Source organism: Triturus cristatus, chromosome 8, assembly GCF_964204655.1.
Source record: "Triturus cristatus chromosome 8, aTriCri1.1, whole genome shotgun sequence".
NCBI lineage: Eukaryota > Metazoa > Chordata > Amphibia > Caudata > Salamandridae > Triturus > Triturus cristatus.
In genome coordinates, this window is record NC_140591.1 from 160854251 (window position 1) to 160868431 (window position 14181).

The following is a 14181-nucleotide window of genomic DNA, read 5'->3' on the forward strand; positions in this document are numbered from 1 at the left end:
CACCTTGTTCTCACTGAAGCACTAAAAGACGCTTCTCAGTATTCATTTACACAATGGGTGTATGTACAGTTAATATTTACCCTTGTACATTGAAGTTATTACCCTGTTTATCACAGTAGTTATGCAATTTATTAACAAGCAATAAAACGTGCTATTTAATATTGCTATTGGCTGACGTCTCATTATTATGTTTGTACACGGAACAGGAAATACATAAGGATATTCGAGCAATTGTACATCATGTCCACAACAAGACCTATTTTCCTCAAGCAAAATCTCAGCAACTGGATTTTCATTCTTTCGTTGTCAATCAGGCCTCCGAGAACTAGAGTTGTTCTTAGTCTGAAAAAGTCAGTCTTGTAGTAAGTTTATTTTTTTCTTCTATTTGAATCATTTGGTTGTTTTATTTATACACAAAATAGTAATGATTTTTCCTGCTTCTGCACACTGTTTTCCCCTTTTAATTTACCATTCTAACACAGCTGTCCGCCTTGATAGAACGGTAACTTAAATATGGCTGCCACGCATTACGCATGTGTTCTTTGATAGAAAACCCGTTGCAAAATTCCATGCGCCATGTTACATTACCTCTGCATGCACCCAACAAAAAAGACTTGGCTAAACCAGATTGGTCGCACACTGCTAACCTACCAGGCGTGTTCCCCCAATGAAAATGGTCCCTGAAGGTCAGCGTCGGCGGATACACCTATGCTCGAGTGTGAATGCAAGTATGCGTGGCGTGTGCCATCCCTGGACACGTGTTTCGAGGTAGTTGCCTCTCGTCAGCAGGGAGTAGGAAAATGTGTGGGGTTGCTGTGTAAGCTGCTAAAATCGTTATCAGGTCTAGTACCTCTCGTAGCGCGCAGGTGCGTAACCATGAGTCCGTCGACTCCACCGGCTCAAGGGAGCCTGAATATAAAGTTAAACCAGATTGGTCGCACACTGCTAACCTACCAGGCGTGTTCCCCCAATGAAAATGGTCCCTGAAGGTCAGCGTCGGCGGATACACCTATGCTCGAGTGTGAATGCAAGTATGCGTGGCGTGTGCCATCCCTGGACACGTGTTTCGAGGTAGTTGCCTCTCGTCAGCAGGGAGTAGGAAAATGTGTGGGGTTGCTGTGTAAGCTGCTAAAATCGTTATCAGGTCTAGTACCTCTCGTAGCGCGCAGGTGCGTAACCATGAGTCCGTCGACTCCACCGGCTCAAGGGAGCCTGAATATAAAGTTAAACCAGATTGGTCGCACACTGCTAACCTACCAGGCGTGTTCCCCCAATGAAAATGGTCCCTGAAGGTCAGCGTCGGCGGATACACCTATGCTCGAGTGTGAATGCAAGTATGCGTGGCGTGTGCCATCCCTGGACACGTGTTTCGAGGTAGTTGCCTCTCGTCAGCAGGGAGTAGGAAAATGTGTGGGGTTGCTGTGTAAGCTGCTAAAATCGTTATCAGGTCTAGTACCTCTCGTAGCGCGCAGGTGCGTAACCATGAGTCCGTCGACTCCACCGGCTCAAGGGAGCCTGAATATAAAGTTAAACCAGATTGGTCGCACACTGCTAACCTACCAGGCGTGTTCCCCCAATGAAAATGGTCCCTGAAGGTCAGCGTCGGCGGATACACCTATGCTCGAGTGTGAATGCAAGTATGCGTGGCGTGTGCCATCCCTGGACACGTGTTTCGAGGTAGTTGCCTCTCGTCAGCAGGGAGTAGGAAAATGTGTGGGGTTGCTGTGTAAGCTGCTAAAATCGTTATCAGGTCTAGTACCTCTCGTAGCGCGCAGGTGCGTAACCATGAGTCCGTCGACTCCACCGGCTCAAGGGAGCCTGAATATAAAGTTAAACCAGATTGGTCGCACACTGCTAACCTACCAGGCGTGTTCCCCCAATGAAAATGGTCCCTGAAGGTCAGCGTCGGCGGATACACCTATGCTCGAGTGTGAATGCAAGTATGCGTGGCGTGTGCCATCCCTGGACACGTGTTTCGAGGTAGTTGCCTCTCGTCAGCAGGGAGTAGGAAAATGTGTGGGGTTGCTGTGTAAGCTGCTAAAATCGTTATCAGGTCTAGTACCTCTCGTAGCGCGCAGGTGCGTAACCATGAGTCCGTCGACTCCACCGGCTCAAGGGAGCCTGAATATAAAGTTAAACCAGATTGGTCGCACACTGCTAACCTACCAGGCGTGTTCCCCCAATGAAAATGGTCCCTGAAGGTCAGCGTCGGCGGATACACCTATGCTCGAGTGTGAATGCAAGTATGCGTGGCGTGTGCCATCCCTGGACACGTGTTTCGAGGTAGTTGCCTCTCGTCAGCAGGGAGTAGGAAAATGTGTGGGGTTGCTGTGTAAGCTGCTAAAATCGTTATCAGGTCTAGTACCTCTCGTAGCGCGCAGGTGCGTAACCATGAGTCCGTCGACTCCACCGGCTCAAGGGAGCCTGAATATAAAGTTAAACCAGATTGGTCGCACACTGCTAACCTACCAGGCGTGTTCCCCCAATGAAAATGGTCCCTGAAGGTCAGCGTCGGCGGATACACCTATGCTCGAGTGTGAATGCAAGTATGCGTGGCGTGTGCCATCCCTGGACACGTGTTTCGAGGTAGTTGCCTCTCGTCAGCAGGGAGTAGGAAAATGTGTGGGGTTGCTGTGTAAGCTGCTAAAATCGTTATCAGGTCTAGTACCTCTCGTAGCGCGCAGGTGCGTAACCATGAGTCCGTCGACTCCACCGGCTCAAGGGAGCCTGAATATAAAGTTAAACCAGATTGGTCGCACACTGCTAACCTACCAGGCGTGTTCCCCCAATGAAAATGGTCCCTGAAGGTCAGCGTCGGCGGATACACCTATGCTCGAGTGTGAATGCAAGTATGCGTGGCGTGTGCCATCCCTGGACACGTGTTTCGAGGTAGTTGCCTCTCGTCAGCAGGGAGTAGGAAAATGTGTGGGGTTGCTGTGTAAGCTGCTAAAATCGTTATCAGGTCTAGTACCTCTCGTAGCGCGCAGGTGCGTAACCATGAGTCCGTCGACTCCACCGGCTCAAGGGAGCCTGAATATAAAGTTAAACCAGATTGGTCGCACACTGCTAACCTACCAGGCGTGTTCCCCCAATGAAAATGGTCCCTGAAGGTCAGCGTCGGCGGATACACCTATGCTCGAGTGTGAATGCAAGTATGCGTGGCGTGTGCCATCCCTGGACACGTGTTTCGAGGTAGTTGCCTCTCGTCAGCAGGGAGTAGGAAAATGTGTGGGGTTGCTGTGTAAGCTGCTAAAATCGTTATCAGGTCTAGTACCTCTCGTAGCGCGCAGGTGCGTAACCATGAGTCCGTCGACTCCACCGGCTCAAGGGAGCCTGAATATAAAGTTAAACCAGATTGGTCGCACACTGCTAACCTACCAGGCGTGTTCCCCCAATGAAAATGGTCCCTGAAGGTCAGCGTCGGCGGATACACCTATGCTCGAGTGTGAATGCAAGTATGCGTGGCGTGTGCCATCCCTGGACACGTGTTTCGAGGTAGTTGCCTCTCGTCAGCAGGGAGTAGGAAAATGTGTGGGGTTGCTGTGTAAGCTGCTAAAATCGTTATCAGGTCTAGTACCTCTCGTAGCGCGCAGGTGCGTAACCATGAGTCCGTCGACTCCACCGGCTCAAGGGAGCCTGAATATAAAGTTAAACCAGATTGGTCGCACACTGCTAACCTACCAGGCGTGTTCCCCCAATGAAAATGGTCCCTGAAGGTCAGCGTCGGCGGATACACCTATGCTCGAGTGTGAATGCAAGTATGCGTGGCGTGTGCCATCCCTGGACACGTGTTTCGAGGTAGTTGCCTCTCGTCAGCAGGGAGTAGGAAAATGTGTGGGGTTGCTGTGTAAGCTGCTAAAATCGTTATCAGGTCTAGTACCTCTCGTAGCGCGCAGGTGCGTAACCATGAGTCCGTCGACTCCACCGGCTCAAGGGAGCCTGAATATAAAGTTAAACCAGATTGGTCGCACACTGCTAACCTACCAGGCGTGTTCCCCCAATGAAAATGGTCCCTGAAGGTCAGCGTCGGCGGATACACCTATGCTCGAGTGTGAATGCAAGTATGCGTGGCGTGTGCCATCCCTGGACACGTGTTTCGAGGTAGTTGCCTCTCGTCAGCAGGGAGTAGGAAAATGTGTGGGGTTGCTGTGTAAGCTGCTAAAATCGTTATCAGGTCTAGTACCTCTCGTAGCGCGCAGGTGCGTAACCATGAGTCCGTCGACTCCACCGGCTCAAGGGAGCCTGAATATAAAGTTAAACCAGATTGGTCGCACACTGCTAACCTACCAGGCGTGTTCCCCCAATGAAAATGGTCCCTGAAGGTCAGCGTCGGCGGATACACCTATGCTCGAGTGTGAATGCAAGTATGCGTGGCGTGTGCCATCCCTGACTTGGCAAAGGCAATAACTCAGCCTTTCAGAGCTGCAACCAAACTGTTTGCCAGTGCTTGTTATTCTAGGTGGCACTGAGCTTTGCTGGCTGTAATAAATCCATCTGCATGTCCCTGGCTAGGAATATATTAGCATAGGCTACCATAAGGATTCTCTATTAGTACTTAGGTCAGAAAGCGGAGTATCGGTTTTGGTCTGCTCACTTTTCTTACTTTAATGAAGCTATAATCGTTTTAATACTTTTCGTTTTAATACTCTTCGTCTAATTTTAATGACTCTATAAGTCAGTTTGAGATGAAGAGAAGAGGCCCCTCCCCTTCCAACCCTGTAGGATACTTGAGATTTTAAGTGATTTTGACAGCTGGAGGTTTTAAATGCTCTACATTCAATTAGTCAGTGTTCTAGTTTTCTTTATCAACCCAACCACGTCTTAATGCAGGGTAGCAGTTTCTGAGACACCCTTTACTTGCTGTCTAGCAACCTTTTCCAGAGTGCATTGTTTTATGTTTCAGTACACACTAGTGTGACAAAGCTTGAGGGGGCCCTCCTGCAAACTACATGGAGGTGGCCCCCTCCGGCCTCAGTCAGGAACTCTCAGGCTAAGGTACTGTGCTGAGGGGCCCCCCTGAACCACAGGGGTTGCGGGGGCCTTTGTTACGCCACTGCCAGTACAGTTGCTCTCTCACTCAGTTTATCAAATTTGCCTTCTACGCGAGATATCTAGCACTGGGGCTCTGGTTGGCGACATTGGATCACCAGGGTGGTCATCGGCTCTCTTATTTGTCTGTGTAGTCATGAGATGCAAATAAATCTGTATATGCCCCTTTCTCTCTCCCTTTACGCTTTGCGGTTCCCATGTATCTTCTGCAATCCTGTCATTCCTCTCCTTTTTCTCAGGTTGACGTTAGGCATGAAATCTCCAACAATGCCTTAGGCTATTCCTTCAACTTATTTCTTCTACTGATATATCTACTTTCTGCAGAGTTCAGTCTCGGCCTGACTTCAAGATGGCCACCTCATGCTGGTTGCCCTTCTTTATCAGCCACCACTAGCCTGAAATAGTTGTTACAGCTTTTGGGCCAAACCATTGCTGGATAGAGCTCCATCTACAGTCTGTGTCTTGCCATGTAAATTCACAATGTTCAAAGCACGAGCATTTCCAAGTCAAATCATAGTATAGCACAATTAAGTAATGTCAAAGCAATGATATAGACTCTGTTTCTTCTTTGGTATTTTTATTCCATCCACTCCTTTTAGCCAATGCGTTTCGTCGCTTGGGGGTAACACCCCTACGACTTCCTCAGGGCTAAAAGTAATCCAAATACCAATTTTGTAATACACAAAACATTCACATATTCATAGAATCAAAGCATTCCAACAGTTTTGCCCTGTGCACGAAAAACCTAAATCATTGAATAATGTGCCCCTCGTGTGCACTATGTAGGAACATACACCAATATATTCATAGTATTCGAAATCAAGTATTCAGTGCGTATGCCGTTCAGTGGATTAGTAAAAGCATGCCTAGTTTTGAAAAGAAACACACATGGTGATATAACATTTGAATATAAATAAATCACATTAGCAGTAGATGCAATACCCCTATGGTGTTGTGATATTTAATTCTAGCCATAGTTTGTGATAGTCTATAATTGCTAATCACACTTGAATCAAGCACACTCCCAAGGAATGTAAAGTAGACCCGGGAGGCGTGCTGTACCTTAGAGTATTGAATATGTTCAAGATCATGATCGGCGAGAGCCAAAAGAAATATATATAATTAAGTATGAGGCACAATGCATCATAAACGGTCTCTTAGATCTGAAATTGCAATATTCCAAGGATTAATGACAATGATGGGCTTACCTCCTAAAGCGTAAAATCTATTCAAGAGATCTTGTGTCCAAATTATGTCACTAAAATCCAAAGGTACGCTTATATTCAATTCAATGGTTGCCAATGCGTGCCAAATTCTGGAAGAATAAACATCAAATTGATGAGTAGACTATTTACCCCAAGCGTTGCTAAATAAGTTAGTTTAATAGACCAGGAAAGATGATTACCACAATGCTATTATGTCAGTATCAAGAGCCCTTGGAAGATTGTTAAGCTCCCGTAAGTTAAAAGAAAGGTCCCTGAAGTACGGAGAAAACCTGTACGAACAATGAAATGTATAGTGTTGGTAGCCGGAGTCCCCGTCCCGCACACTGTCACTAAATGCGAGACCCGGGACTCCTCCCTCAACGTTAGGCCAAGAAAGGACACCGTTTGAGATAGCTCTGCTCACCCCCTTAGTAGCTTGGCACGAGCAGCCAGGCCTATCTCCAAGGCACGAGTGTACAGTATATGCAACCACGCTCACAGCAACCCACTGGTGACACCACAAATGGACTCCACACGAGTTTGATAAAACAAGTATAAACTTTATATAAAAAGATATACGATCAGACCACACGATACAAAAGTCAACATATAATAACAGGTAATCTTCTTTCCGGCTGGCTGGTAGGTTCAAATCCCAACCGCCGCTTTCCAAACGCTATGCTGGTTGTAATGCTAGAATCACACACGTTGCAATGGACAAAGAAATAGTGCTCTGCGTAACAATACACTCCTGTGCTGGCCAAAGGAGAAATAATACAATGCTTAACGGTACACCCCGGTACCTTGCAATGGGAGAAATAATGCAATGCGTACCGCTACAATCATGTACTGCGCAATGAAGGAATAATGCAATACGTAGCTGCAATCATGTATTTTTCAATGAAGGAATAATGCAATGGGGCCGCTACAATCCTGCACTCTGCAATGGAGAAATAATGCAATGCTGGCCGCTTCATTACTATACTTTGCAATGAGGGAAAAATGCAATTCGTAGCGCTACGATCGCGTACTTCTTTATGCAAAAATAATGTCTGGCGTCATAAGACAGTCCGGCAGTTCATTAGCAGCAATATTGGCAATATGTATTACGACAATCAGCCTCTTCGATAACAGTTGCCCCTCACACGTATCAAAAATTACAGAAAGTACGGCTTCTCACTTAGGCCCCAGTACTGCCACTCCTACGGGCAGTACGGGCCCCAATCTGAGCCGAAGCAAAGGCTCACGTCGTCAGCTGGAATTAGAGGCCGAGAGAGTGTCCCTCCGAGCCCGCACCCTGCCCAGGTAGTGATCCACGTTATCTGGGGGCGCGACCCTACTCTCCTCTCCTGCGTCAGCGAACTGGGCCTTCTGTGTAGAACTTTCTCAATGGGCTTCAGCTTCTCGGCCTGGCAGCTCAGCTCCTCCGGGGCTGCCGGTCCGGGCTGCGACTGTTAGGAAGGTCTCAGGCAGCCGCAGGGCACACGTACCCTACGCCTCTGAGATTGCACGTTTACCACAGCACCCTTCGGGTCTCTTCTGGCACAAAGCCACACACACAACGCTGATAGGACTTCTCGTCGACTCCAAGTGCACGTTCACCAGGCACTCCTTCCTGCGGTCTCAGTTGGCACCAAGACACACTCACTGCGTTGCACTTCCTTCCGGTGCACACGATGATCAGCCGATCACTTCCACAGTCCCAGGGTGCACCAAAGCTCGCACGCTGCTTCACTGAGACTTACTCCAACTCCGGTGCCCTTATATCCAGGTGCTCTTCACCAATGCCTTCGGCTGCACCACGACACGCACACCGTGTCCGAGCCTCACTTCTCCGGTGCACCCGATGACCAGGCGCTCTTCACCAGCGCCTCCGGTGTACCCTGACATGCACCCAGCGTGTCCGAGACTCACTCCACTTCTGATGCACGCCTTGACCAGGCACTCCTCACCAACGCCTCCTGTGCACCATGTCATGCACCCAGTGCGTCTGAGTCCCACTTCACCTCCGATGCACACGCCGACCAGGCGCTCTTCACCAAGGCCTGCGGTGCACCACGACACGCACCCAGCGCATACGAGTCTCATTCCTCCTCCGTGTGTCCAAGATCCCACGGCACACCTTCCGAGGGTCTCAAGCTGCCACAACACGCACTCACCGCGTTGCTTGAAACATTTCCGGAAACTTTTATGTTCCTGTGTTTCCAAACAGGGAGCCAGCTCACCTCGGGTCCTTCGGGTTACAAGACACAGCACAAAGCACAGTCTTTGTCAAGCAGGGGGAACCAGCGCCCAAAGCACAGTCCCAAACACCTCTTTCTTGGTTAGAACAGCAAACTGCGGAACAGCACCAGATCACGAAGCAAGGGTCAGTTCTCCCCCAGCAGTCTCTTCAGTTGTTCCTTCCTTAGCAGAGGTTCCTCTTGACCACAAAATGGGTCCAAGCCTTTTCAGTCTCAATCCATTTCTGTTCCATTCCAAAGTTCAGTGGTCCCAGCTCCCATAGTTATACCCCTAAATGTCTTTGAAGTTCGTATGTGCTCAGGGGTCCCTGACCCCTGCCTAAATCAGTTGTGAGTGTCTCCCTCCCAGTGTCCCCTTTATCCCTTTGATACTGGGGGTCTGGATCCTTAATCACTCAGCAGGGGATGGGTCAATTGGTTTGTAGCAGCAACACAGGCCTCTTCACCTCCCGGGGCTTCTCTCCGCCTACTCTCCAGATGCACGGCAGCCTGGTGCCATCTCAACCCCTCCCTGGGTCAAGACCTCCCCCAGCTCCTTTCACCTCTCAGATCCAGACAGTCAATCCACGTTCAGCAGAGACACACAGAAATGCTTAAAGCACAAAACACAGCCACTTTCTAAAAGAGTGGTTTCTGAACACACAGTGACAAAACCACTTTCTTAGAAAGATGTGTTATGACACTGTGAGTTCATACATACTAAACTTGACCTCTCCATTTTAAATCTATGGGTAACAAACACAATACCCAGCCTCCCCCATTCTGTCCCATGGGCAGGATGACCTTTCACCAGTGAAAACGAAATGGAGTGCTTTTCACTGTCAGGACATGGCACACACCTCAGTACATGTCCTGCCTTTTACCTACACTGTACCCTGCCCAGGGGTTACCTGTGACGTATCACAGGGATGCCCACTGTGTACGCTAAAAGGAAAGTAAGGCCTGACAAGTGGGTGCACTTATCAGGACAACATGCTAACTTAGCAAACTGTACGCAGGCCCTACACTGCAGGCCTGAGTTCCCTTCTCTGCGCACCTTTGCATTACTAGCCCTGGCACACACAGTGCACATCACTAGGGACTTTACTAGTAAGGCAAACAGACCAATCATGGCCAACCAATTACCATTACACTTTACAGAGGGAACACTTGTACTTTGACACTGATCAGCAGTGGCAAAGTACCAAAAGCATCTAAATTAGCAACTCTATGTCAGGAAAACGGTCTTGGGGAAAGCAAAATGATTTAGGGTACTTTAGCCCAAAAGACCAAGTCCTACATATAGGGATCAGTAACAAGACAGTCATGTTTTCCTGATTGCCTAATGTATCGATAAAAGCGCGTATGAACGTACCTGTTGCCTTCCGAGGACCATACCCAAATACAGGTAATGTCACTAACCATGAGCGCCATCTTAGAAGACTATTCATTTCGCATATCACGTGTTAGAAGCCAATGCCTCTGGGTCACAATGTAACTAACCCAAGTAACAATTACCATCAGTGCACTCTGTCGTCACTAAGTGCGAGCACCATCTTAGAAGAGTGTCCACTAAGCAATGAACGTATTAGGAACCAATGCATAAACAAACGTACAGTTTATCATTAGTACAGGCGCATATACAATTTAGAATATGAAAACAATGCCTACCATTGAATAAAGGGTAGAGTCAATAAGTATCAAATTGTGAAAAAACAAAACAAAAAAAAGAGCTTGCTGTCGTTGATTGCCATAAATGCATAATGCAACATGTAATCTATATATAGAAAAGGTCATAAGTGACGGGCATAATAATAAATAACGGACGTGTCTGTGGTTGTATCCCATGAGATTCATTCCAGGTAATAACCACGGGCAAAAGTCCAGTACATTTGTAATCGGTGGGAGGGCGTAACAAACGTAATTTTTCATAAGTCTTTGATCCAAGTACGAAAAAAGAAAGAGTATTTATAACAAAGTCCTAATACTCATTACCTTGATACGTTCTTGGTAAAACCACTACATACAATATGGCTATATATAGTGACTATTCTAAGTCCGTGTTACAGATAATATGACAGTTAATTCCCCAAGAAATATTGCAACTCATGATCAAAATTAAGGCCGTCCTCCACGGCCCTGAGAAGCATGATCCACTTTGCTTCATGTCTGCGGAGATTTAACACTCTATTGCCACAACATGGATCTCGCAATACGCGCTTTATGCCATAAAAGACAAAAGTTTTGTTGGGTCCCCGGTCTGCACAGTTGTTTACATGTTCTGCAATAGGATATCTTACATCATTCTGTTTAATAGCTTGCTTGTGCTCGCTCACACGATCTTTTAGTGGCCTTATGGTGCTCCCCACATAGATTTTTCCACATTTACATGAAATTACATACACAGCAAATTTGGTGGTGAAATTGATATTAGTAAGAATGGTATTCATTTTGTCCATATTACCGCAAAATTGTTTGGTTTTACCCTGCGCCCATCTGCTCATCCCGCAGTGGCCGAACTTATAGAACCCCTTGGAAAGTTCTGTCAGCCATTGTTCTCGTTGTACCTCAATATGTAGCTAAGTCTTTTACCTCTACGGTAAGTGACCTGTGGTCTGGCTGTTATGTAGTCTTCCAGTGTTCTTTCTGCCTTGAGAATATGCCAATGTTTATTTAGACTCTTGCGAAAGGTAGTGCACATGTGTGTATAGTTCGTTACCATTCTAATTGGCGTGGGGGACTGTGGCTCAGTTGTAGCTAGTTTCAAAGTAGTAGTACGTTTAGTCTTCAGGGCCCTCTCCTTAGCTCTCTGTATATCCTGTTTAGAGTAACCATCATTGGCATTAATCCTTGGAATATTGCAATTTCAGATCTAAGAGACCGTTTATGATGCATTGTGCCTCATGCTTTATTATATATATTTCTTTTGGCTCTCACAGATCGTGATCTTGAACATATTCAATACTCTAAGGTACAGCACGCCTCCCGGGTCTACTTTATATTCCTTGGGAGTGTGTTTGATTCACGTGTGATTAGCAATTATAGACTATCACAAACTATGGCTAGAATTAAATATCACAACACCATAGGGGCATTGCAACTAACTGATGACGTCATTTATTTATATTTCAAATGATATGTCACCATGTGTGTTTCTTTTCACAACTAGGCATGCTTTTACTAAGCCACAGAACGGCATACGCACTGAATACTTGATTTTGAATACTATGAATATATTGGTGTATGTTCCTACATAGTGCACACGATGGGCACATTATTCAATGATTTTGGTTTTTCTTGCACAGGGCAAAACTGTTGGCATGCTTTGAGTTCTATGACTATGTGAATGTGTTGTGTATTACACAATTGGTATTTGTATTACTTTTAGCCCTGAGGAAGTCGTAGGGGTCTTACCCCCAAGCGACAAAACGCGTTGGCTAAAAGGAGTGGATGGAATTAAAATGCCAAAGAAGAAACAGACTCTATATCATTGCTTTGACATTACTCAATTGTGCTATACTATGATTTGACTTGGAAATGCTCGTGCTTCGAACGATGTGAATTGTCATTTTTCAATCTTTGATTGATGGTTGGGGAAGCAGGGTGTATCTCCCCTTTCTGAACGCACCGCAACAATACTATTTGTTTAGGGAGGATTAATATTGGTTGTTGTGATTTCTATATTAGCGCCTGTCACCCCTTGCACCCAACTCAGTAGTCTTGCCAAGTAATTTCGTAAAAAGTTTGTAAAAAGCAATCCAAAACAGAATAGCCTTGAAACACTATGCACGTCATTCTCTTTTATATATAACACGTCCTCTGCACAGGGGCAGCTTCTATAATCTCTCCATGAAGTCTTTGTACCACGTGTTGCTATTGTTTTTTTTTTATTATTTGAACATGACAATTTGTTCAGAAACTAAATGATATTTACAGAGCACACTCTAAAACCCATCTGTGTTTATAGACAAAGGGTACTTTGTCTGAGATTGGGACTACGTTTCCCTATAAATTACTCTTTCAAAATGTATTGCAGTCGGTTTGACTTGATCTTCTTTATTCTCTTAAATCATCTTTCTTAGATTGATTCACTTGCAGCAAGAGTACATGCTCAAGCCCATGAACACACAGTCCAGAAACACTAGAGGCCAGGCTACATGCGATACTGCGAAGTTTTAAACACGGTGGCACTATTTTAATATTTTGTAATATTGTAATTCCTAACTTCTCTTTCACAACACTGTTTTAATAAGATTGGGGGGCACGGTATTCATCATCATCCTCATCATCATAATCATATATTTCTTTATTTGGGTAAAAAGAAGAGACACAAATAGATACAAACATTTCTAAAACAGTTAAAAAGGCTAACAATCATGATAAAAACAATTATAGGTTAAAATAGTACTTAAGATTAAAACAATGAGAAGGTCAATCACATAGCCCAGTCCTTGGCTACACTTTAAGAAAATCCATCCATGCCCACCACATTGAGCTTAGAAAACGAGATACTGAATAGACAATGTGGAGTTTGGTGTTGTATTTTAGGATCCTGAATGCTTCTTTGCAATGTGTTGTGCCAAGGTTCCTACACAACTGGATCAACCATATGTGTCTAATTGTTTGGCTTCCCTGGCAAAAAAAAGAAAACATGGAGTTCTGACTCCTCACCCGAGCTATATGCTGGACACCCCAATGAAGTGCCACTGGACCATTTGTTGGTGAAGGAACGCAAGGGAAGGCAGCCATGCCGAAACTGCACATACAGTTTCCTGGCTAATGCCGGTCGGATTTCATCTAGGCATGGCTCAATATTGTACGTAACCTTCACATCCAGAGAGTTTGATGTAAGAAAACCAGTGGTAGAATCTTCATGGAGTTTATCGAGTTTTCCACCCCAATAACTGGTGCTTAATTGTTTACGCGAGATTCTCAAATGGGCTGTATCTGGATTATCCAATGGTCATCTCAAAATTCTTAAGAGCTTAGATCTATACTCGGCCAGTTCCGGTGTCACCCAAAGGCGCCGCCAAAAAAAATAGAGGTCTGCAGACAATTTCCTCTGCGATGGGTCTCACCCCTAGATCCATACGCAGTGGAATCAGAGGGGAACTCACCGGTAATCCAAATAATTAGCTAAGTAAATTGTTCTCTGTTTTAACAATAAGCCTATGGTGAGAGTGCCCCCAGAGTTCAGCCCCATATAGGGCAGCACTCCTAAGCTGGGTTTTATAAATCTCCATGATTGGACTTACCGGCTTGTGGAACGACTTTCTATAGAACCTGGCCATGCCACCTGCAGTCTGGACCAGTTTAAGATTTGACTTATCTATTTGGGGCCCCCAGGCCATGTTTTCAGTAAGTGTAAGGCACAGGTAGTCAAATATAGATACTGGCTCAGGGGAGTACCGTTCATGCATGGGTTAGGGCGGGTTGATCTATTGGGGTTGAAGACCATAAATTAAATTTTTGGAATGTTGATCTCCAACCCCCTAGACCTACAGCACTCACAAAACACGTCTAAAATTTTCTGGATACACAGGGGAGACTTAGAGAGGAGTAGGGTATCGTCTGCAAACATCATGGCCAGAATTGGCTTGTGCACTAGTTTGGGGGTGTCCTTAAGTTCTCACAGCGCACTTACCAGTCCGTTGCTACATCAACAGAGCAGGGTATGGGAAGAACACATCTCTGTCTAACTCCCC

At 46.0% G+C, this 14181-nt stretch overlaps 1 protein-coding gene across 2 annotated transcripts in view; it reads left to right on the plus strand.

Annotated features, from left to right (window-relative positions):
• Positions 1–14181, plus strand: part of TMPRSS2 (transmembrane serine protease 2) — a 418330-nt gene that overhangs the window by 85683 nt on the left and 318466 nt on the right. Inside the window, exon 1 of one of the 2 annotated variants that reach the window (XM_085621227.1) lies at positions 330–362. The exons of the other annotated variant lie outside the window; for it this stretch is intronic. The gene's annotated coding sequence lies outside the window, so the exon portion shown is untranslated. Of the gene's footprint in view, positions 1–329; positions 363–14181 lie in introns of those variants that run through there. 2 annotated transcript variants of the gene reach the window in all.